We start from the raw sequence: 23074 nt of genomic DNA, 5'->3' as shown, positions 1-23074 counted from the left end.
TCTGTGTTTGTCTCCTCACAATAATTGCTTATGTAAACCTTAACAATATTACGTGTTTCAGACATCAATTATAGTTTTAGCACTGTTTCGGCCTTAGGCCCTGTTCCTATTTTCGGACCTCTCTCATTTGGTACAAAAATACTTTAGCTAAAAGCAGCTTTAGTAATCAGCAGATAGCTTATTATTACGTACTTCATAATAAATAACAATAATTATAACAAAATCTAATCATAAATTTAACACAATAAGTATATTTAGGTAATAAACCGAGGAGAAGAAAGGGGTTTTAATTTAGACATTGCCCTCTTTCTGTATTTTATTTGATTTCTGAGCAGAAAGACTGACTAAAGGAGCAACCAGAAGGCACAGGCACAGACTGGAAACGCTCTTCTGTTTTTAGTAACTTTTGTGCATGTTTTAAATCGATCATTTGTTTCATCAGCTAATCCTCAAGCGGAGGGCATGTCCTTTCCACTCGCAGAAGCTGAATTCCCTCCTTATCACCTCCAGCCAATGCGTACTTTATTTTCCTTTTGCTTGTTGTTTGGAAAAAGGAGGCGGGGGGTGGGGAGGAACTGTTCATACCACTTGCTGGAGCTGTCTGCATTTTCATCCAAGCCTATGAACGGACATCAGAGTGCCCTTATGATATTTTGCACAAAAGGCTCAGTGTTCATGGCTCTCCTCAGAGAACCCAAAATAGCATTCAGTAAGCAGTGACATAGTGACATAGTGATACTAAAAGCCCAGGCATCCGCAACTCAGAGCAGTAACCCAGATGTCAGGTTCGACGAGAAGCTGGTGAAGCAAAATAAGAAGGCTTCCTCCTGCTGTTCCTTCTGCGTTTATCACGAATTTGGAAACTCAGTGTTTGCAGACCTCTTAGAACTTGAAGATACACAGGTAAGAATGTGATAATTAGGCATATTTGACTTCTATATATTATCTCTTAGTGGATAGGGGGCCCAAAGTACTTGAAAAGCTCTTTGCTAGTTTATGGTCCATAAGGGGAAAAATGTTCTACAATATGTAAAACCATGACACGTATATGAACTTTTTCAAAACCAAATATTTGTGAAAATATTTGCCATCTCTGCACTAGAGATTTGAGGAAAAATCTAGAACATTAAAACGTTAAATTTATTGGGGGGAAAGCATCACTGCTGCCTCTTTCCCTGTCTCCAGGATTTTGTTTTATCATATGTTTATCTCTATACTATCAGATGCTATAAACCATGAAAGCACCTTAAAGGGATGAGAAAAATATAAAGTAAATATTTTAATTAAATTAATTGTTGATTTAATTAAATTATTTATGATTATCAGTATGGAGCTTTCCGCGTCTCTGAATACAACTGAATGTTTCTTTGAAGGACTATCGATTCTCAAAGTTGACATATAATTATTTTATTTTCTTCCCCTTTGCCAGTTGTTTTGGGTATCAAACTTTGTACTGACTTTAGAAAAGTCTTAAAGCAAAAAGCTTCGGTAATGAAGAATATTATAATAATAATACTAATAAAAGGAATCTGTTGGGCATATTATCAATACAGACACATATTCAGGAATGTGCACATATTAATTTCAATAAATTATATCTATTACATGTGATAAAACTAATTCATCAAATGTGAAAGACAAAAATGTCTAAATTAAGAATATGTAAATTGTAGGAGATACTTAATATTGTTTCAGTTTTAGTTTATAACAAGCGATTTTTAGTAGGGTTACTAGTTTTAATGAAATATCTCAGTGTAAATTTGCCTGAGGGATTTAGTAAATCTGTAACTGCAATAGAAGAAACACACAAAGAGGTAGCAACAAAAATATCTAAATAGAATGGCAACTATTTTCTTTTTTTTTTTTTTTTTTAATTTTTTTTTTTCAACATTTATTTATTTTTTGGGACAGAGAGAGACAGAGCATGAACGGGTGAGGGGCAGAGAGAGAGGGAGACACAGAATCGGAAACAGGCTCCAGGCTCCGAGCCATCAGCCCAGAGCCCGACGCGGGGCTCGAACTCACGGACCGCGAGATCGTGACCTGGCTGAAGTCGGACGCTTAACCGACTGCGCCACCCAGGCGCCCCAACTATTTTCTTTAAATACATTTCTATTTTAGTTCTATGAATTCATTTTTTGAATTAATATATCTGTAGAGAAGACATTATTAATGTAAAATATTTACAACTTTAGCAATATATATTTATATTTTGGATCCATTTGCAATAACAAATAATGTAATAAAATAATATACATTCATATAATATCCTTTATTCCACATTTAAAAAACTTTAGATGTTTAAATATTACACATATGCACATATACATATTTCTAATTTTTAATTTAAAATATTTACATTTTAATATAAAGTGTACATTTCTGTTTTCCAAATTTTGTAACTAACACAACTATTCCCAAAAAGGAATAAATATTATAAAATTAAAAGTGTAAAATTATTCAATCTTTACAAATAACCAGTTTATGAAATCTAGAAGTCATCTGATCTCTTATTCTTTACACGTGTTTTAACAATGACCAAAATGTCTCAGATCATTCTGTAAATTATATCTGTATTTTCCATTGTCAATTTTAGTTAGTTCTTGTGCCTTAATGAAATATTGAAATATTTATACTGTTAGTGTCTCTCTCTCTCTCTCCCTCTCTCTCCTCTCTCTCTCTCACAGACACACACACACACACACACACACACACACACACACGTTGTAGAAGTCTTAAAGGATATATTATCTATTTATATTTTTGGTTTTGTTTTCTCCTCTGGAATCTTTCCAATATACTTATCCCCAGGGAGCTTTTTTTTTTTTTTTTTTTAACAAATTCAATCAAATTATCATAAATTAAGATGCATTAAAATATTTAAAATGATGTGCACACATGCTTCTCAAGCATTCTTAAGATATCTGGCTCGGGGCGCCTGGGTGGCGCAGTCGGTTGAGCGTCCGACTTCAGCCAGGTCACGATCTCGCGGTCCGTGAGTTCGAGCCCCGCGTCGGGTTCTGGGCTGATGGCTCAGAGCCTGGAGCCTGTTTCCGATTCTGTGTCTCCCTCTCTCTCTGCCCCTCCCCCGTTCATGCTCTGTCTCTCTCTGTCCCAAAAATAAATAAACGTTAAAAAAAAAAAAATTTAAAAAAAAAAAAAAAAAAAGCTTAAAAAAAAAAAAAGATATATGGCTCATCTTTCAGGAATTTGTCTTAATGAAGACATACACAATTTCATAAATGATAACCTATAACTAAATATAAATTGATATTGAATATTTTTGACACTCACGCTCTTAACATGTTCTCTTTATATATTATATTCAAAGTGTTACTGAGTAGTATTTAACACGTTATTGGGTAGTAATATAGTAGAAATAAGTGTATCACATGATTTAAAAGGACATGTTGGTCTTTTCATATACCTTTCTTTAGTTTGGGATTTATTGCATCTGACCTAATGTTTGAGAACAATGATAATAAATAGGAGAAAATGAAACATTTATATTTTGTTGTCATGACAATTTCCTCTAATATTTATAATCTTCCAGTACCTATGTCTTTGCTTTGGCATAACAGGTTGAGGGTGAAAAATAAACAAACATGAAACATAATAACCCCACATGAATCCTTTCTTTCTAGCATTGCTTTTGACAGCTCACAGACTTGAGAAATGAGTTGCTTTTGCCAAAGTGACCAGAAAGATGTTTGACGCGTGCTTGAAAAACCCATACTCAAAGAGTTTTCAACTCTCATCACCACTCACTTGAAAGAATCAACTTAAATGTTCTAAAACCTGCTTTTCTGCAACTTATAACAAATCAATGTCTTTCTGAAATGATGCATGCTCTGAGATGATCCAGTAAGAGCATTCTGGTCTCACTTTAAAAACCACTTTAGAATTAGGAGAGCAGAAATATTTTTGTCAGAAATTCATTGCACTAATTACTCACTAAAAAGACATTCAGAATCATCAAAGAATGTTTTAAAGTTAAGACAAAGTATCTAATTGTTGGAGGCTTTGCTTTGGCACACCAAGTCGAGTTTGAAATGTTAGTATAGGACAGTGACTTAACAAATTACAAGATCAGTACATCCACATTTTATCTGTTCCTTCATTCCAAGAACTTACATGATAAATGAACTTTGTAAATTTATAGGATAGTATATTAAAGTGGGAAAAATTCTGGCACATCAGTTATAGCTTAAAATAACCTAGGTAATTTTCTCTAAGTGCAAAATTTAGAAATGTCATTTCTGTGGAAATGAGCAAATTATACATATAAATCATAGAAAAGGAAAATGCCACCATTTTTTTTCCTGTTTTTAAATTGGATTATAGCTAAATTGTTTCCAAGGGTTTGCTACCATTTTTTAAAAAAATTCTAGTAGAGATTGACCTTTTTTTTGATGAAGAGATAATGCTGCTAAATTCAGAGACAAACATAAAATGTAACAAGGAAACTAAAGAGATAAAAAGAAAAGGGTATACATGCATCTTTCTAAAAACTTTTTAATGGTATTGTTCTTTGTTATTAAGGAAATGCTTCATGACAATGCTTGAGATTGCTTTTGAACCAGAAAAGCAAAATATAACGATTTCCCTATAATATTAGATGAAAAAGAAAGGGGTCATAACATCACTTTTCAGATAGAAGTCTCTCCCTTCTAAATAAGGCTTTTGTCTTCAGGTCCATAGAGGACATTGGTTACTCTTTGGTTATTTTCTCTCTTGTATCCAATGTCTGTAAGATATGCCAATTCTATAAGTATATCAGGATTTGACTCCAAATTAGTGGTTAATAATAAATAGCATATGTGTTTTCGTATACACACTTATACATATGTGTCTATGTATTTGTTTATGTATTTATATATATAAATTTTAAATATTCATGAATTTGAAACATACGCATGTGCACACACACACACACACACACACACTCATTTGATAATTTCAAGACCACACAAATTATTTGTTAAAATTCTATGCCTTTTCTTTTCCCCTCATCTTTTTTTTTTAATTTTTTAAAGTTTTTATTTTAATTCCAATTCATTTACATACAGTGCTATACTGGTTGCATGTGTAGAATATAATAATATAACACTCCCATACATCATCCTGTGCTCATCACAACTAGTACACCTACTTAGCACACCCATCACCTACTTAACCCATTTCCACACCCGCCTCCCCTTTGGTAACCATCAGTTTGTTCTCCGTCGTCAAGAATCTGTTTCTTGATTTGCCTCTCTCTCTCTCTCTCTCTCTCTCTCTCTCTCTCTCTCTCTCTCTCCTTCCTTTTGCTGATTTGTTTTGCTTCTTAAATTCCACACAGGAGTGAAATCAAGTGGTATTTGTCTTCCTCTGACATTTTGCTTAGCATAATAGTCTCTAGCTCCATCCATGTCCTTGCAAATGGCAAGCTTTCATTCTTTTTCGTGGCTCAGTCACATCCCATTGTATATATGTGCCACATCTTTGTTATCCATGCATCAGTCAGTGGACACTTGGGCTGCTTCCGCAGTTTGGCTGTGGCAGGTAGGGCTGCTATAAACATTGGGATGCATGTATCCCTTTTGAATTCATATTCTTTCGTATTTTTTGAGTGAATACCTAGCAGTGCAGTTGCTGGATTGTAAGGTAGTTTTATTTTTACCTTTTTGAGAACCTCCACACTGTTTTCCAGAGTGGGTGCACGAATTTGCATTCCCACCAACAGTGCAAGAGGGCTCCCCTTTCTCCACATCCTTACCGACACCTGCTGTGTCTTGTATTTTATGTCATTTACATAATGGATTATATATAAAGTTACTTCTATGAAATTTAAATTGAAACCATTTTAAAGATACGGAGTAATGTTGTCATTGTGTGTGTATATTAAACTAATGTTTAAAACACACAGCTCTTGGGGCGCCTGCGTGGCGCAGTCGGTTAAGCGTCCGACTTCAGCCAGGTCACGATCTCGCGGTCCGTGAGTTCGAGCCCCGCGTCGGGCTCTGGGCTGATGGCTCAGAGCCTGGAGCCTGTTTCTGATTCTGTGTCTCCCTCTCTCTCTGCCCCTCCCCCATTCATGTTCTGTCTCTCTCTGTCCCAAAAATAAATAAAAAACGTTGAAAAAAAATTAAAAAAAAAAATAATAAAACACACAGCTCTTGGGGGCGCCTGGGTGGCTCAGTCGGTTAAACGTCGCACTTTGGCTCAGGTCATGATCTTGTGGCTCATGGGTTTGGGCCCCACTTCAGACTCTGTGCTGACAGCTCAGAGTCTGGAGCCTGCTTCGGATTCTATGACTCTCTCTCTCTCTCTCTCTCTGCCCTTCCCCTACTCGTGCTCTGTTTCTCTCTCTCTCTCTCAAAAATAGTAAACATTTTAAAATTTAGAAAAAAACACACACACAGCTCTTAAATCATAAGTATAATTTTGATGAGATTATGTGACATTGTATTATAATGATATTATTGAGCATTTGCATTGAGAAGAGGAACAAGCAATACATTTAAAAATTTTTTTTTTTTTAACATTTATTTATTTTTGGGACAGAGAGAGACAGAGCATGAACGGGGGAGGGGCAGAGAGAGAGGGAGACACAGAATTTGAAACAGGCTCCAGGCTCCGAGCCATCAGCCCAGAGCCTGACGCGGGGCTCGAACTCACGGACCGCGACCTGGCTGAAGTCGGACGCTTAACCGACTGCGCCACCCAGGCGCCCTACATTTTTAATGCTGTATATGTGTGAGTTAAGTATCACAAATTTTAGTAAACTATTAATTAGCCTCTTTCTACATATTGTGAAACAAAATGATGTTAGGATTGCCACATTAAGAAAATAAGGTGAAGGATTATTTTGTGTAAGGCCATCATCCTTTGGGGCCCCTGGGCGGCTCAGTTAGTCAAGCGTCCCATTTCAGCCTAGGTCATGATCTTGTGGTTCACAAGTTTGAGCCCCTTGTCAGGTTCTGTGCTGAGAGCTCCGAGCCTGGAGCCTGCTTCGGATTCTGTGTGTGTCTCTCTCTCTGCTCCTCTCCCACTAGTGCGCGTTCTCTGTCTCAAAAATAAACAAAAACATTAAAAATTTAAAAAAATTTAAAAGAACATCATCTCTTCATAGAACATATTAACTTTTTACCCATTTATAAATGGAGCGGCTCATAATCTAGAGAACTTAAGTTTTAGGGAGAAAAAGGAAATTTATTCACTCATTAATTAATTCATTAATTAATTTGTCAGATTATACTGAATGCTTCTACATTTAAACACTGAAAGGAAGCATGTTTATCTTCTCTGGCATAAAATGCAGAGGAATCAAAAACTTAAAAAATCTATATCATCTTGCTTTTGAAATCCATTTTGTACATCAAATTAACTATATTCATGTTGATTTTCCTTCTTGAAATCTATATGTATTTTTAACTCATCCCATCTCTTGGAGGTACACTTTTAGCATTTTCTAGTTCTAAATATGTATCTCTTTTAATTTTTCCTATATACATTTTATTTAGAATTAAAATGATGTACCCAAATCTCTTATTTTGGGAATCATAAAGTAGAAATTTATTTACTCTGTAAGCATGCCATTCATGTTAAGAGGATTTAAAAATCTCCCTTGAAAGGTGTTTCCAATATTGTATTTACTAAAATTTATTATAATTTTAGTCCAAAATTTTTGTGGATGAATAAATACTAAATTAAGCTCTTAATCAATTAATTTTTTTTCAGTTTTGAAATTGATTTGAGTATCATCTTAATACATGGAATGAGAGATTAAAAGTTGAATTTTCTGAATTTCTTTTTTTAACTCTCAAGTCACAGAGAAGTGTAAGGAAACTATTATAATTATATTACTATTATTTACTTATATATTGTTATTATTCATAATAAACAGAATTTACTGTGTGGTTACGTTGGTACTCAGTTTATTTTTTTCTTTGCAACATTTTTGCTTGTTATTGCTCATTTAATTGTCCCAAAAATGGAATCTCAAACACTACATTTTCTATCTTGAAACATTCTTCTTTAACTCCAAACTTCCCAGGGAAGAGTTCCCACATCTCTGCTTTTCCTCTATTAGCATCTACTTTGAATGAGTCATCTACTCTTGGAAACCAGTTCTAGACTCTAGTCATTCTTAAATCCACTCTTTTCTGATTCCTGACAATCACTCCAAAAACTTGTCTTTAGCTATTCATGAAGACGCACCACTCTTCAGTTCGCTTTTTAATTGACAAACGGTTTAAGAAACCTAATCTGGGCACTTTGGGTGCATGTTAGTTTTGGCGCTGGGTAAATTCCTGCTCGTATTGATGTGGCTTCCTTTGGTGACAAGTTAAGAGAGATTTCTGTTTTCATGTTCAGCTGGTAACATTGATTTTTCCAATTACATACAACTCACTATAGAACTCTACTTATTAATACTGTGAGTGTTGTCCACTACTAAATCTTTCTATTATCCAACGACCCAACAACTATCATTGTCATCGTCCTGTCTAATCTCTTTAAACATTTGAGTATATGTGTCAAAAGTTACTTAACTAGCTTTAACAAATAGATTTATATTTTTGACACAATAATATATTGGTAAACAATGTTTTGCACCAAAATTTCTAAATAACAATTTGCTTCTTTAGGATTGTGTCCAGGCATGAGTTTAATAGATAAAATGGTGTGAAATACTTAATACTCCTGAAATATATTTTCTAATTTTTTTAAAAAATATAGTTTCAGCTTATTTTACTTGCATGAAAAAACAATTCATGACAAAAAGTTATGGATTAATAAATTGGAGGTTATAGGAAGTAAGTGCATATATTTGAGAGACTTAAGAGGTAGAATTGACCATAGATGAAGCTTGAATATGTGTGGAGGTAAAGCAAATGTGGAAGGGGGATTCTTTATTCACTTATTCAAGTGCCAGTTTTTGAGCGGGTACTGATTTTGTTCAGTGAGAGACAAAACATAATAATAAGATGAACAAGCAATAAAAGATAATGGTTTCTATGTGGGTCATAGACTTTGAAATGTCTCTTAGAAAGTAGGTCTATAGATTAAGAAAAAGATAAATATGAACTGTTGGTGATCCTTTGTGATGCTTTGGTGTCTAGATGTTAATCGAAGCCATAAAATCCAAAGATAAATTATCTCATTATAGAATAAGCAAAATATTTCTTAAGAATGGGACACCTGGGTGACTCAGTCGGCTAACCATCCGACTCTTGATATCCACTCAGGGCAGGATATCACACTTTGTAGGATTGAGACTCACTTTGGGCTCTGAGCTGACAGCATGGATCCTGCTTGGGATTCTCTCTTTCTCTTTACCCCTCCCCTATTTGTGCATGTGTGTTCTGTCTCTCTCTTAAAAAAAAAATGGAACTCGAGTATTTAGGGAAGAGGACAATCAAATAAAATAGAGATTCTTGAGGTGAAAGAAGAACTTGAAAGTGTATAGAGCTTTGCAAGCCAAAAAAGAGAATTTTTAAAAAGGAGTGGGGTTATGATGAAGGCAACATTGTGCTGCACCACTAATTTCAAAAACAAAAAAAGAAAGAAAAGAAAAGTATTTTTTGAAGTTTGTTAAAGAAATAAAGGGGACCCTTCTCACCCTGGATGGATTGGTTGCATTGTAGTATTGGGAGAAAAGCCAGATTGCATTTTTCTGTAGATTGGATGAGAAAACGTGGAGACTGCGAATGGCCACTTATTCTGTAATAATATTTGCCTTCCATTTCTTCCAGGTCACTTTTGTATGTTGTGCCTTTTGAATTAATCTTTTCAGTCTTTTTTTATCCTATTTTCTATATCTGTGCTTTGTTTTTGTACTTTCTTAAAGATTTTTTTTTCTAAATTTATCTTTCAAAATTTCCTCCTACATATGCCTTTAAAAATAGCCAGGAATTACAATTCCTGTCTAAATACTCTTATTAAGAGCAAGCTATGATCCTTTCCTGGAGGATGGAGGAAGTTTCTTTTATTTACCTAAGGAGATTTTGATCTGTCTTTCCTTTCCTTTCTTTCCTTTCCTTTCCTTTCCTTTCCTTTCCTTTCCTTTCCTTTCCTTTCCTTTCCTTCCCCTTTCCCTTCCCTTTCCCTTCCCCTTCCCTTCCCCTTTCCCTTCCCTTTCCCTTTCCCTTCCCTTTCCCTTCCCCTTCCCTTCCCCTTTCCCTTCCCTTTCCCTTTCCCTTCCCTTTCCCTTTCCCTTTCCCTTTCCCTTTCCCTTCCCTTTCCCTTTCCCTTTCCCTTCCCTTTCCCTTCCCTTTCCCTTTCCCTTCCCTTTCCCTTCCCCTTCCCTTCCCCTTTCCCTTCCCTTTCCCTTTCCCTTTCCCCTTCCCCTTCCCTTTCCCTTCCTTTCCTTTCCTTTCCCTTCCTTTCCTTTCCCTTCCCTTCCCTTCCCTTCCCTTCCCTTCCCTTCCCTTCCCTTCCCTTCCCTTCCCTTCCCTTCCCTTCCTTTCCTTTCCTTTCCTTTCCTTTCCTTTCCTTTCCTTTCCTTTCCTTTCCTTTCCTTCCCTTCCCTTCCCTTCCCTTCCCTTCCCTTCCCTTCCCTTTCCCTTCCCTTTCCCTTTCCCTTTCCCTTTCCCTTCGCTTTCCCTTTCCCTTTCCCTTCCCCTTTCCCGTTCCCTTTCCCTTTCCTTTGTCCTCTACCACTCTTGGCATTTGTTTCTGCTTCTTTTCAGCTATATTTTTATGCTTTGTATTTGGTTTGGACTTTTTCTTTCAACTAGAGTCTTGCCCCAAATGGGACTTCATGTAGGTATAAGAATAAGGAATGTAAAAATTGTTTGGGAAATCTCTTTTTGTATAAGTGAGGAATGGAGTCTAAATACTGCCAGACTTCATGAAACATTTTTCTGGCAAGACCAAGGTGATTGATTTAAAGATTCTGAAATATCATTTCAGTTTTTCTCTTGAGGATATATATTTCTCCATCAAAGAAAGTTGAAAGGGGGCGCCTGGGTGGCTCAGTCGATTGAGCGGCCTACTTCTGCTAAGGCCATGATCTCACAGCTCGTGGGTTTGAGCCCCGCGTTGGGCTTGTGCTGACAGCTCAGAGCCTGGAGTCTACTTCGGATTCTTTGTCTCCCTCTCTCTGCTCCTCCCCTGCTCTCTCTCTCTCTCTTGCTCTCTCTCTCAAAAATAAATAAACATTAAAGAAAATTTTTAAAAAGAAGGTTGATAGGAGGCAGATAGACAGGGGAGAGAGAGACAGAGAGAGAGAGAGAGACTTCAACTTACAAGTTGATAGAAATCAACTTTTGTAAATCTGTATTTGGAAGTTACAATGGAACTATATGGTAATGGTTTTATCCTTCTGATATCTCTGGAGTTCTTAGGTTCTGTGACTACTTATACACATTTCTACTCCTGTCTCCTGCCAGATCCTGGCATTTCACATAATGTAAGTTGGACGCCATTAGCCTTGGGCGTAAAAACCTGAAATTATTTGTAATCTTTAGGATGTATTTCCCATTGTCAATTGCTGTGACATTGAATGAGCTCTTTCCTGCATGATTTAAACAGTATGCATATTGACAGTTACTCCTCAGATTTTTTTATTCTTGTAGCAGTCGGGACTTACTAGTGATTCTGTTTTGTACTTCAGGAAGAGATTAATTAGAATTTTCCAAAGAAACCTGGGAGTATAAATATTTAAATAAATGGCATCTTTTTGTGACATAATTATTACTATCTTTATTGAATATTTAAAGCATAAGCTTCAGGTCCAGCTAATTATTTTTATGCGACTTATCACAGCACACCTAGAAGTTAGGTATGTTATCTCATTTTGCAGTTGGAGAAACTCAGTCTGATAGTGTTTAAGTACTTTGACTGGTGTCATGCAGCTATAATATTATAGAGGCACAAATCTTTACATTTTATACAGATTCTCCTTAACGGTCAGCATTCATTTAATAGTAAATGAAGATTTAAGTAATATAATTAGGAAAAAGAACCAGCTGGAAATTATACAGTTCATTTGACTTAATTCCTTATTGCATAACCTACCTTTGTCTATCCTCAATCTATTACTTCTCATAACCATCTATTCTAGGTGTAATTTGGCAGCCAGAACGTTACTACTGCATGACCAGGGCATAAAGTAAAAGTTTGAGGACCCCTGCAAATTGTTCTCTTGAAGAAAGAGAAAAGCAGGATAAGGTGGGCGATATGGACTTGAATATTCAAAATGGCCACGTTTTCCGTCTTGCAGAGCAGTCTCCAAGGAAGTGACTCCCTGATAGTCTCCTATAGGTAACACAGAGTGTGCCCAAGAGTGTCAACTCAACTGTGACAAAATATGAGAAATTCTATTGAAGTTTTACCTCATACCATTGCATTTCAACTTTGAGAGTATTTTTTATGAAATATCTAGATAGTGGTAAAAGTTATAGGAATAAATGATTAGCACCTAAAAACGTATTACAGCATTGGAGTTTACCCTAAGTATTTTTTTTCTCATAGGAGAATTGGGAAACTGCCCTAGAAATAAATCCTGGCCAGTATCTCCACATATATTTATGTTCTAGAATAGCATCCATGTTTGGAAAATGGCTCCTGCAAGTTTAAGGGTACCAGCTCTGGAGGAAGTAAATTGCTCGGATTTAACTCTGGCCTGACCAATTATTACATGGCTAAACAAAGCTATTTCTATGGGTTCACTATCTGCATCTATAAGATAGCAATAATAATGGAACATATGCCATTGAATTGTTGTAAGATAAATCAGTTAAAGAATGGCATACTCTTTGTATACTAAGAACCATGAAGTAAGTACCCAGTACATGCTGGATAAGATGTAGATGATGATAACGATGATGGTGATGATGGTGATGGTGAGGATGAGGATGATGGCCGTGGTATCCTTGAACTATCTGCCTTAGAATCACGCTGGAGCTGTTAAACACACCTAAATGATGAATCTGAATCTGGGGAGTATGGTATCCGCATTTCACTTAGCTTTTCGGTTAATTCTAGTGTGAATAAGGTGAGTGCATCATTTTCCAAAGATTGAGTGATGGAACCAACCAAGTTATTGTTTACTTTACACTGATTTAAAGAAAAAGGGATCCTTTGCATACATAATAAACACTTTAGGGACACCTGGGTGGCTGGGTCAGTTGAGCACCTGACTACTGATTTCAGCTCAGGTCATGATCTCATGGTTTGTGGTTATAGCCCTGCATCAGGCTCTGAGCTGACAGTGCAGAGCCTGCTTGGGATTCTCTCTCTCCCTCTGTCTGCTTCTCCCATACTTGTGTGCTCTTTCTCTCTGTCTCTCTCTAAAACTAAGTAAGGAAACAGTAAAAAATACTTTAGGGGTGCCTGGGTGGCTCAATCAGTTGTGCATCTGACTTCATCCTAGGTCGTTATCTCATGGTTCTTGAATTCTAGCCCGGCATCAGGCTCTGGGCTAACAGGTTGGAGCCTGGAGCCTGCTTCAGATTCTGGGTCTCCCTCTCTCTCTGACCCTCTCCTGCTTGTGCTTTGTCTCTCTCTCAAAAATAAATAAACATAAAAGTTTAAAAAAAACACTTTAGAGAAAATACAATCACCTCCTTCATGTTTTGTCATGTTTGTTCAGATTTTAAAATAATATTACTTCAATTGTCAAATACAGTGCTTTTGCATGGTGGCTAAAATGCTTTTAATACCTTAACCAGTTCATCTGAATCAGGTACTATCTGGTTCTATGATACTATTTTAGGGGTGCCTGGGTGACTCAATCAGCTGGGCATCCAATTTCGGCTCAGGTCATGTTCTCACGGCTCGTGAGTTCGAGCCCCACATTGGACCTCTGTGCTGACAGCTTGGAGCCTGGAGCCTGCTTCGGATTCCATGTCTCCCTCTCTCTCTCCCCCTCCCCTGCTTGCATCCTGTCTTTCTCTCCTTCAAACATGGATAAACATTAAAAAGAAAAATTTAGAAAATTATGATACTATTTTATAAATTTTTAAATTGTGTATTCTACATGCACACACATACACACACACACACAATGAAGTATATGGCTTTAAATTTTTTTCCATTCACTAAGATTTAGGTCTTTAAAAAGTCATGTTTATATTATGCCTTTTTCAATACAAAATTATATTTTCCACACCATTTGGCAGTGGTGCTTACTAAGTATTGCTTTTGATGGTAGAATACATTTATAGCTATTATAGTCATAAAAAATATGTACTGAAAACAATGGATAATTGAAGAAACGAACATTTAGATGATATATTTGACCATGTGTTATGTAGTTACTAATACAACATCAGCAAAAAAATGTCAAATAGAGGGTAACTGTCTTTATTTACTGTAGTAAGCAATGGCTAAAAAGATTTTCAACAAGTGAAAAACAAAATAATATATACTTAATGGAAATTGAAGACAAAATAAATAATTTTGTAATACATTCTTGGGACAGTAGAATGCATTGTTGGTAAGAAGAAAAATATTTTTCCTTTCCTTGTTTCTATGGTGATACATATATTCAATTTGCCAGATATTATTTATGTGATGAAAATAATGAACTCGTAGTGTTTCATATTTATCCAAACAATGTTTTGGGGAAAAATGTCTCCCTTTGCATAATTTTATGATTGTGGAAATTCTCATGCTTTACATGCATGGTAACTGGATTTTTGTTAAACCATGATTTATTTCATGGTTCAAGAAATCTTCAAAAGTATACTTTGTTCATCGTTCTATGAAGCTTTTATTTCCTAAATTTGTTTTTTTAGTTATTTTTACCATTGAAAGTCATTATTTATTGGTTCTATACTATCTGAAAGCTGTATATTCATTAGAATTAAACTGATAATAAAGGAAATTTGGGATATATATTATATTTTCTAATTGGTGGATCAGTGGCATATCTGCATGAATAATAGTATTCAACCTGTATAGAACTACACACACACACACACACACACACACACACACACACACACAGCAGAAGTCTTTAAAAAAAACATTCTGTTTGTTTAAACATAATTTTTGTTTTTGTGTATAATGAATGCAACTTTGATTACTTTTATTCACAGAAACTAAAAATGAATCAGATTCAACTAATTATGAAGATAAAATCTACTTGGGATCAATTAAAAATTAAATCTACTCTCTATAATATTGTATGGTGATCCAAATCACAACAGTTCCTCAATTCAGTTTATATAGGTATAATATCCTAATGCCAAAAAAGACAGTGTAGGAAAGAACTAGTAGAATCATTTTCATATGATATTAGCTGGAAATCATCATATGCTATATAGTCTATATTATATATCTTAAAATTTATATTTTGTGTAACATATATATATATATATACTGCCTACAATATATACCACAGGTAGTTTGTAATATATAACATATACAGCTTACACTTTATAGATTAAGTATTAAGTTTTTGTTATGTATTATATACATACAAAGTGGTATATATACATTAGGAATGCAAGAATGTCTCAATATTATTGAAACTATTCACTCTATTCTGTACCCTATCAGACCAAATTGAAAGAAAGAAACCACCTGGTAATCTCAATTCATAATCTCATTTTATAAAAACAAACAAAAAAAAAAACAAAAAAAAAAACGCATATTTATAACAAAAACTCTTTAAAAACTAGGAATGAAAGTAACTTTTTAGCATATTAAAATATATGACAAAACCCTCAATATTTATCCCACTTAATGTTTAAATACTAAAAGCCTTTCCATGTGAAAATGGGGAAAAAACAAACATTTTGGAATTTTATGTGTGTTGTATGCATGCATGTAATGTACTTTTAGATTATTGGTTATTAGGTATTGTAAGATGAGCAAGTCCTTGGCTATTTATTTCCCTGTGTGTCCCATGTGCCCTTGGCTTTTCAATTTTTTCTCTCTGGCACTCAACTCAAGCATGTGGTTATAGCCTCTGGGTTTGAAACTGGGAATAGAAATCTACAGGACTGAACATACAAGTGTCTACGCACAATAATTCAACTAATTTTTCCTGATTTAAACAAGTTGAATTGAATCCATCAGTCAGATAATAGTTAGGAGGGTCAGATTTAACAGTTGGGTTAGTGGGCAGGAGAGGTATGATTAGAAAGGAAGAAATATAATTACTACTATTATTGGAGATTTAGGTATACCTAAAATATTTTACTCTCTAGAATATCAACATAAATAAAAGGTTAATATTTGAAATCAAAAGAAAAAATTAAGCTCAATATGAAAGAGTTTAAGTATTTGCTTCCAAAATAGTGAGGAAATGGCCAAATAATTAATTCAGTACCTAAAATTGTGGAGAAAATATCCTTAAAAAATCCAGACTGGGTTAGGTTGAACTAGAGAGGCCATGGCTTGACATATACACAGGAAGAAATTAGCTGAATTATACAGACTCTGGAGATTTGTACCCTATTTAACTACCCTTAATGTCTTAACTTGGAAATGGCTTAACTTGGGCAGCTGTCTGAAATAATGTTTTTGAAATTAATATGCAAATGTACTTGTCCCTGGGCACATCATCTTTCTCCCCCACTCTGACCCTATTCAACTTCTTGTATTCTTTCAGGTTAGGCATTTTTATCTCTTTTATTACTCTGACAAGACTTGATTCCAGCTACTATCTATAGCTGGCCTTTGTGACTCCTTTTTTTCTCATTAGTTTATATAACCCCACTTTGGCCTTCTTTCTTCTCTTTTTAAACGGAGGTTTACAATTAATATCTCACTGATTACAAAGAAAATTAACAAGAGGAAACACGAAGTACCGCTTATGGTTCCAGGAATATAGTTGGGGGTTTTATTAGGGTGCTAGGCTATGTAGTCAAGTAACTGCCCACTTTTCAGTAACCTCATACCACAAATATTTAATGAGACTCATGGGGGTACAATATTCAGTTCCACACAGTTGCCAGTGCCCCTACCTTGATTGAGGTTCTATCATCTCATAACTACAGCATCTGATTGCCAGAGAAGGGAGAGAGAAAGACAAAATAATTATTCACAGGTCCTTCACTGCTCCAGGTCTGAAGTGATAGCCATCACCTTTATTTATAAATGGTTAGAAAGCTAATCACATAACCCAGCCAAATTGTAGGAGAGATATTGGTGTACAATAGTAGTGTACCACAGTGACCAAAAGATGTTAGTTCTTTTTTTTTTTTTTTTTTTTTTTTACTCTCAGGTCATGTTCTCCTCCTAACCATGTCAGTTTGCTAATCATCCCGGGGTTAGGGATGGATTACGTCATCCTAAAGAATTAAAAGTAAGCCTTTCTTACAGCAATGGAGTGAAAGGAAACATCCCATGGCAACAATTACAATTCTGCGTATGGAATCACCAAGTGCCCACTTAGAATCTTCACCTGTAAGTTTTGCAGGGAGATACCTTAGTACTTCGAAGCCTACCTTTGACATTCCCTAGACAGTCTCTCTTGAAATCCAGTCGGTCATCAACTGTTGTCAATGCTGTTTCCGTATTATTGATTCTGTGACTCATCTTCTCTCTTTCTGCAGACTGTGATTAGTCTGAGTGCCGGATACACTGGCACCTTGAAGTGAGGGACAAACAGTCACGGGCCTGAGTCAGTACATCCAGGGAAGCAACATCCCAGTGTCTGGAATTGCAGATGGCCTTGAAGCACTGATTCAAACATTCAAAATATTTAATTAAAAGCTAATATCATATTAAATGATTAATTTAAAAAGGAACAAAATAAAAATATATATGTATGTAAGTTAAATATAAAGGCAGACATTAACATGGGAAACAACATAGTAGACAATACAGATTTCCCAAGATTTTTCAGCTGAAAGAGTACAACAACCTAACAGTTTCAAGATAGTTGCTTTTGTATTTCAGTAAGTGGACAGGGGTTAAATAGATTTCCACAAATATACAGTACCTTTTTTTTTGGAGTGAATATTGAGGTAGTGTTTGACCAAAAAAATTCAAGTTCAAGATATAGTCTATAACCTGTCACCAACCACCCATGCTACTGCTCTAACAGTAATTCTAAAGGTACTTGTGGAATAAAAGGGGACTATTAATAGACATTTCAAAGTCTACATTTTTTCCCCTTTTATAAACACATAACTCCTTAAATTAAAAGAAAGGTGGGGGAGCGCCTGGGTGGCTCAGTCGATTAAGTGCCTGACTCTTGATTGTGGCTCAGGTCATGATCTCATGGTTGTGAGCCTGAGTCCTGTGTTTAGTGTCTGTGCTGATCGTGGAGCCTGCTTAAGATTCTCTGACTCTCTCTGTCTCTGTCTCTCAACCTCCCTCTGCACTCTCCCCCACTTGTGTGCTCTGTCTCTCTCTCTCATTTTGAGAGAGAGAGAAAGGAAAAGAATACTTCCCCTGTAATAATTTAACTGCTCACAGCCCTCAGAGCTGCGTTTTATTATTTGTTTCGCACTGAGGTTTTATAAAATTTGCTTACTTAACACATTTGGATCTTAATATCAGAAGTTAGACATGCTTAATTAAATTGTGGGAGAGAAGGGTTTTATCTTACTTTTATTAAGTAGCATTTTAGAAACCATGATTTTGAGAATTTTCCTTTTTCCCCTAAGCTTTAGGATTTCCTGACCATCGCAAATTATTAGGCCTTTGATATATCATTTTGACCGAACCACTCAACGATTTTCTAAAGATGGAGACATTATATTAATGGCCATCTGTTTTTCCCTATGAGGAGCTGGCTTAGTTGAGCTTAGTTTTTTAGCTTTCCACAAGCCTTTCAGAAGACATTATATTTTTATAAGTTTTCACAGATGGAATAATTATCTTTATGTAACTAAGACGAGGTCATAGAAAAGACAATTCATAATTAGATTCAGTTACCAACTGTATAAGTGCATAGATTATAATATTTTCCATCCCTTAAGTCATAATTAGTCTTCTTTGAAAACATAATTGTTCTGAGTCACGCTGGGATTGCTTTCTGCCCGTATACATCCATACACTCTCACATACTATTGCAAGCATGGCAATGTTTATTTGTCAGTCACATAGCCATGTTCCAGAATAAAAAAAAAAAAAAAGACTTTCAAACCATTTGAGAATACATGTAGAACCCATGCATTACGTGCCATGTATCCTACGCATTTTGTGATGGCCATTTATAACGGCTTTTATTTTCATATGTCTGTCTTGTTTGAAGAAATAACAGCTGAATATTTTGAAGTTGAGAAATAGATTGTCATCACCCACTTATAGGTAGCTACTTTTATGTAGTTAAAAGCACTTACATAACAATAGGTGCCGGACAATATCTAGGCACATGGACTCATTTAATCAAGATGACTCCATGGGAGTGTCGCTGGCGTGGTCTTCGTTTTTCAAATGAGATGAGTAGGCAGCCAGAGTTTAGACTTCTGTGAAGACACACAGCTAGTGGTATGGCTGGTGTAGTCATTCAGTCCTTCCTTGGCTCGTCCACCCACCAACCTGCCTCTGAAGAACAGCCCCAGAGGCAGCCAATAGTGGTCTCTTGATCGTCAAGATGGTACTAAATAAACCCCAAATAAACTCGTGTAACATGTTTGTTTGTTTGTTTGTTTGTTTGTTTGTTTGTTTGTTTTTAAAGAGGCTCCCAGCATGGAGCCACATATGGGACTTGAACTCATGACCCTTAGATCAAGACCTTGAGCTGAGATCAAGAGTCAGATGCTTAACCACCCTAGCCACCCAGGCGTCCCAGTCTTATAATTTATTACATAATTATAGGTAGACATGTAATAAATATTAAAATGTGATACACATGAGGAAAATTTTAATTGATCTATAATTTCTCAGTGCAGATATGATTACTACCTGTATTTGAGGGCATCGTCTTTCAGGCTCCCTCCACTGAATTTGTCAACATAAGTTTTTCCTAAATTAATGGATTCATTTTCTTTGCATTTAACTTATTTCCTTCACCTATCGAAGCATTACAGCCATATCTCCATATCATTAAATGACTTTACAGCACTGTATGTAATGGCTGAATAGCATGATGTTAATATGAATTTTGAAATTTGTTTTTATTCACTTGTTTCTTTGTTAACTGTGAGACCAATTTTATGTATCTCTCCAAATGAATAGATTTAGAGTATTCAGGGAATTCCCAGTGTTTTTCAATTACACAGTGAAACTGAAAGCATGGATAAATATGTGCAGTTTTATCTCCTCGAATAATGTAAGTGATATTTTGTCAGATATTAGAAGTAAAGTATTGCTTTCTCGCTCTTGTTCTTTTTTTTTTTTTGCTTTGTTGTTCTATGTTATATATTTTCACAAGAACATTAAGAGAAAAAAGAAACTTCACTAAAGAAAATATTTTACAGGTTTGACTGCAGCCACACAGAAAAGTAAGTGTAAGAAATAACATATGTACAAGCAGTGACCAAATTAAAATCATTACAAATATGGCAAAGATATAATTAAGTCCCATGCAGAGTAATTGCATTGGCAACGTGTAATGAAGGATACGGTCCAAAAATGGTTTTAGGAAAATCTTCGGTGCACAGACATGTAGCAATTCAGCCTTGAAATGATGAGACATCATGTTTTGGTAGCTTGTGGAAGATGGAAAAATGTGGGATACCAGATTTTTTTTAAAACGAGAGTTTGCCTGTGGGTGTTTCATCGGTTGGAATCTGTCTCTTCTCCTTCTAGAATATTTTCACATTCAGGCTCAATTTTGTCATTGTTTAGCACTGAATATGGTGCTCAAGAATCCACAGTCCTCTCCACTGCTGAGAACAGAGTTCCTAGAAGCCAACCCAGGGATGAAATGGCTCCACAACTCAAGACATGACACAAATAGTGAATGGGGAAGGCCGTGATGCCAAAGAGGGCTTGAGAGACTCTTATACAGGCACTCTGACTTCGTATTGCTTTATCTGTAGCAAAATGCTTTTATTTGTGCCAGTCAATATGCAAAATACGTTTAACGAGAGTTTATAAATGTGACAAAGAAAGACCTTTTACGTCTACTTCTACAGAGAAAGAGTTGGCACGTGTTTTATTGCAAATTTGGTCCAGAAATATCACTTCTTCTCACTTATGTATGCAAGCTACATCCACTTACATTTCTTTCTGTATTTCCTCTTAGTGGTTCCGAGAAAGCCCTTTGAAAGCCTTTATGGGTGGTGTCACTCTATGAAGTTGCCAAGTTTCACTTGATTTTTAAAAAGATCACAAATAGGATCAAGTTTCTATATTTATCCAATCCACATTCTTCTAGCTTCAACTTTTATCTTCTCCCACACAGACACCAAATCCATCATTCTGACTTATTCTTCCCTTTTTTGACCTCAATGATCTTTAGAAGAAGCGGCGAGAGGTACTCTAAAAGGAGATAACGGAAAACATTTTATTATGTCTAGTTTCAAGATTGGTCCAGACGTTAAAATGCAATTTATAGATATTTAGTTAATTCAAATACGGTGAACTACCACTGACAGATGTCATGCACATTGTTAGGTATCTACGTGTTTTCTTTCTTCCATTCAGTAAGGCACAGTATATACTCTGTGCCCTTAAGATTACATTTCCAGTCTTATCTCCACCAGTAAATAATTATTTGCTACTGGACAGGTCACTCAAAATGTCTCGATGTAAATTTCTTCATATGGGGATGCAATACGTTAGAGAAAATACAGTTTCTAATATTCAAATTATATGATCCTACTTGGACATAGTATGTTGATACTTACTATAATACTGTTATTCAGAGATTAGTATCATTTTATTATGTAATTTTGTGTTAATAGCAATGTCATTTAATTTTTATACATTATGTATTTTGAAATATAGTTCATTCTACTTTTTACTTAATATTTATAAATATGCCTAGGGACTGGAAATGAAATTAAATCTAAACAAATTACCACGAGACACAGTATTAGCATTTTTCCATATTGAAATATTATGCGGGTTTTCACCCCCACATTCACCTATCTGGAAAATATAACAGGACTGCAGATTTAGGGCGGAAATGTCACTCCTTGTTTCTCTAGGACCCGTTTCAGACACACTAATTGATAACATTTTTCCTTATTAGCCCAGACTCAGCCTTGAACTTTTCTCAGTCTGGCCCTGCTGACAGCTGTCAACGCTCTTCAATCAGAAGTGGACCATTATTTGAAACATTTTCCCTTCCCCTGAAATGTGTGACCATTACAGATAATTTGGCATCTAGAAGAGTATAAACAAAGCCATAATATTTCATAATTCACACATACCTACTGCATTTCATTATTGTATTTGTATAGTAAGAGGCTCAAATAAAAGGGTATTCATGTCTGTTTTATTATGATTTAGGACTATGAAATAAGATAGTTTAACTTTTAATTTTAAATTTAGTTGTAAAACATTTCAGTCATATACTTTATCTGAAAAACATATAAGATAGAAATTTAATGAGTGTTATTATTTGACATATTTACTTGAGATTATTTAGAGGGTGAAAAACGTGACAGAGATTTCTCAACTTCTTTAAACCCGTTTCTTTTCCTACTGTCATGGTATAAATACCATAATAAATCTTGCATGTCATTTTTCTTTTCCTAGACTTTACAAAATCCGTGTATGACCATAGTCTCTTAAGGCATCATCTTATAATTTTGAAACACTTTATAATTGGTATCATATAATACCCTGATTAGAACTTTTTTTTTCACATATCCTTTTTCCAATTAATCCAATTTGTATTTGCCTCATAGTGAACAAATTTGAAATTTCTCTATGTATAAAGCAGTAAAAAAATAGCTGTTAGTTTATACATTCAACTATTTTTTAATGTTTATTTTTGAGAGAGAGAGACAGAGCCTGAATAGGGGAGGGGCAGAGAGCGAGACACAGAATCTGAAGCAGGCTCCGGGTTCCGAGCTGTCAGCACAGAGCCTGACAGGGGGCTCAAACTCACAAACACAGGTGCCCCTAAACTAATTTTTAAATATAGTAGATTTGGCCAAACTATTCCTCAAAATGATTGCCCAAATTTTCAATTTCATCAACATTGTATTGGAGTCTGTTCTTCATGCATTTTCATCAATATCTGATATTAAACTGTTTAATGATTTTTGTCCACCAAATGGATTTA

At 35.4% G+C, this 23074-nt stretch overlaps 1 protein-coding gene across 2 annotated transcripts in view; it reads left to right on the top strand.

The window, feature by feature from the left end:
• Nucleotides 1-394: 394 nt before the first annotated feature.
• Nucleotides 395-23074, top strand: part of CDH19 (cadherin 19) — a 105147-nt gene continuing 82467 nt past the window's right edge. The window contains exon 1 of one of the 2 annotated variants that reach the window (XM_086683188.1): nucleotides 395-903. The gene's annotated coding sequence lies outside the window, so the exon portion shown is untranslated. The remainder of the gene's footprint in view (nucleotides 904-23074) is intronic. The other variant, XM_025931112.2, reaches the window with a different exon arrangement.

Source organism: Puma concolor, chromosome D3 (assembly GCF_028749965.1).
Source record: "Puma concolor isolate L17-30 chromosome D3, mPumCon1.1.hap2, whole genome shotgun sequence".
NCBI lineage: Eukaryota > Metazoa > Chordata > Mammalia > Carnivora > Felidae > Puma > Puma concolor.
Note: the sequence above shows the minus strand (reverse complement) of the source record. Positions and strands in the feature narration are given on the sequence as shown.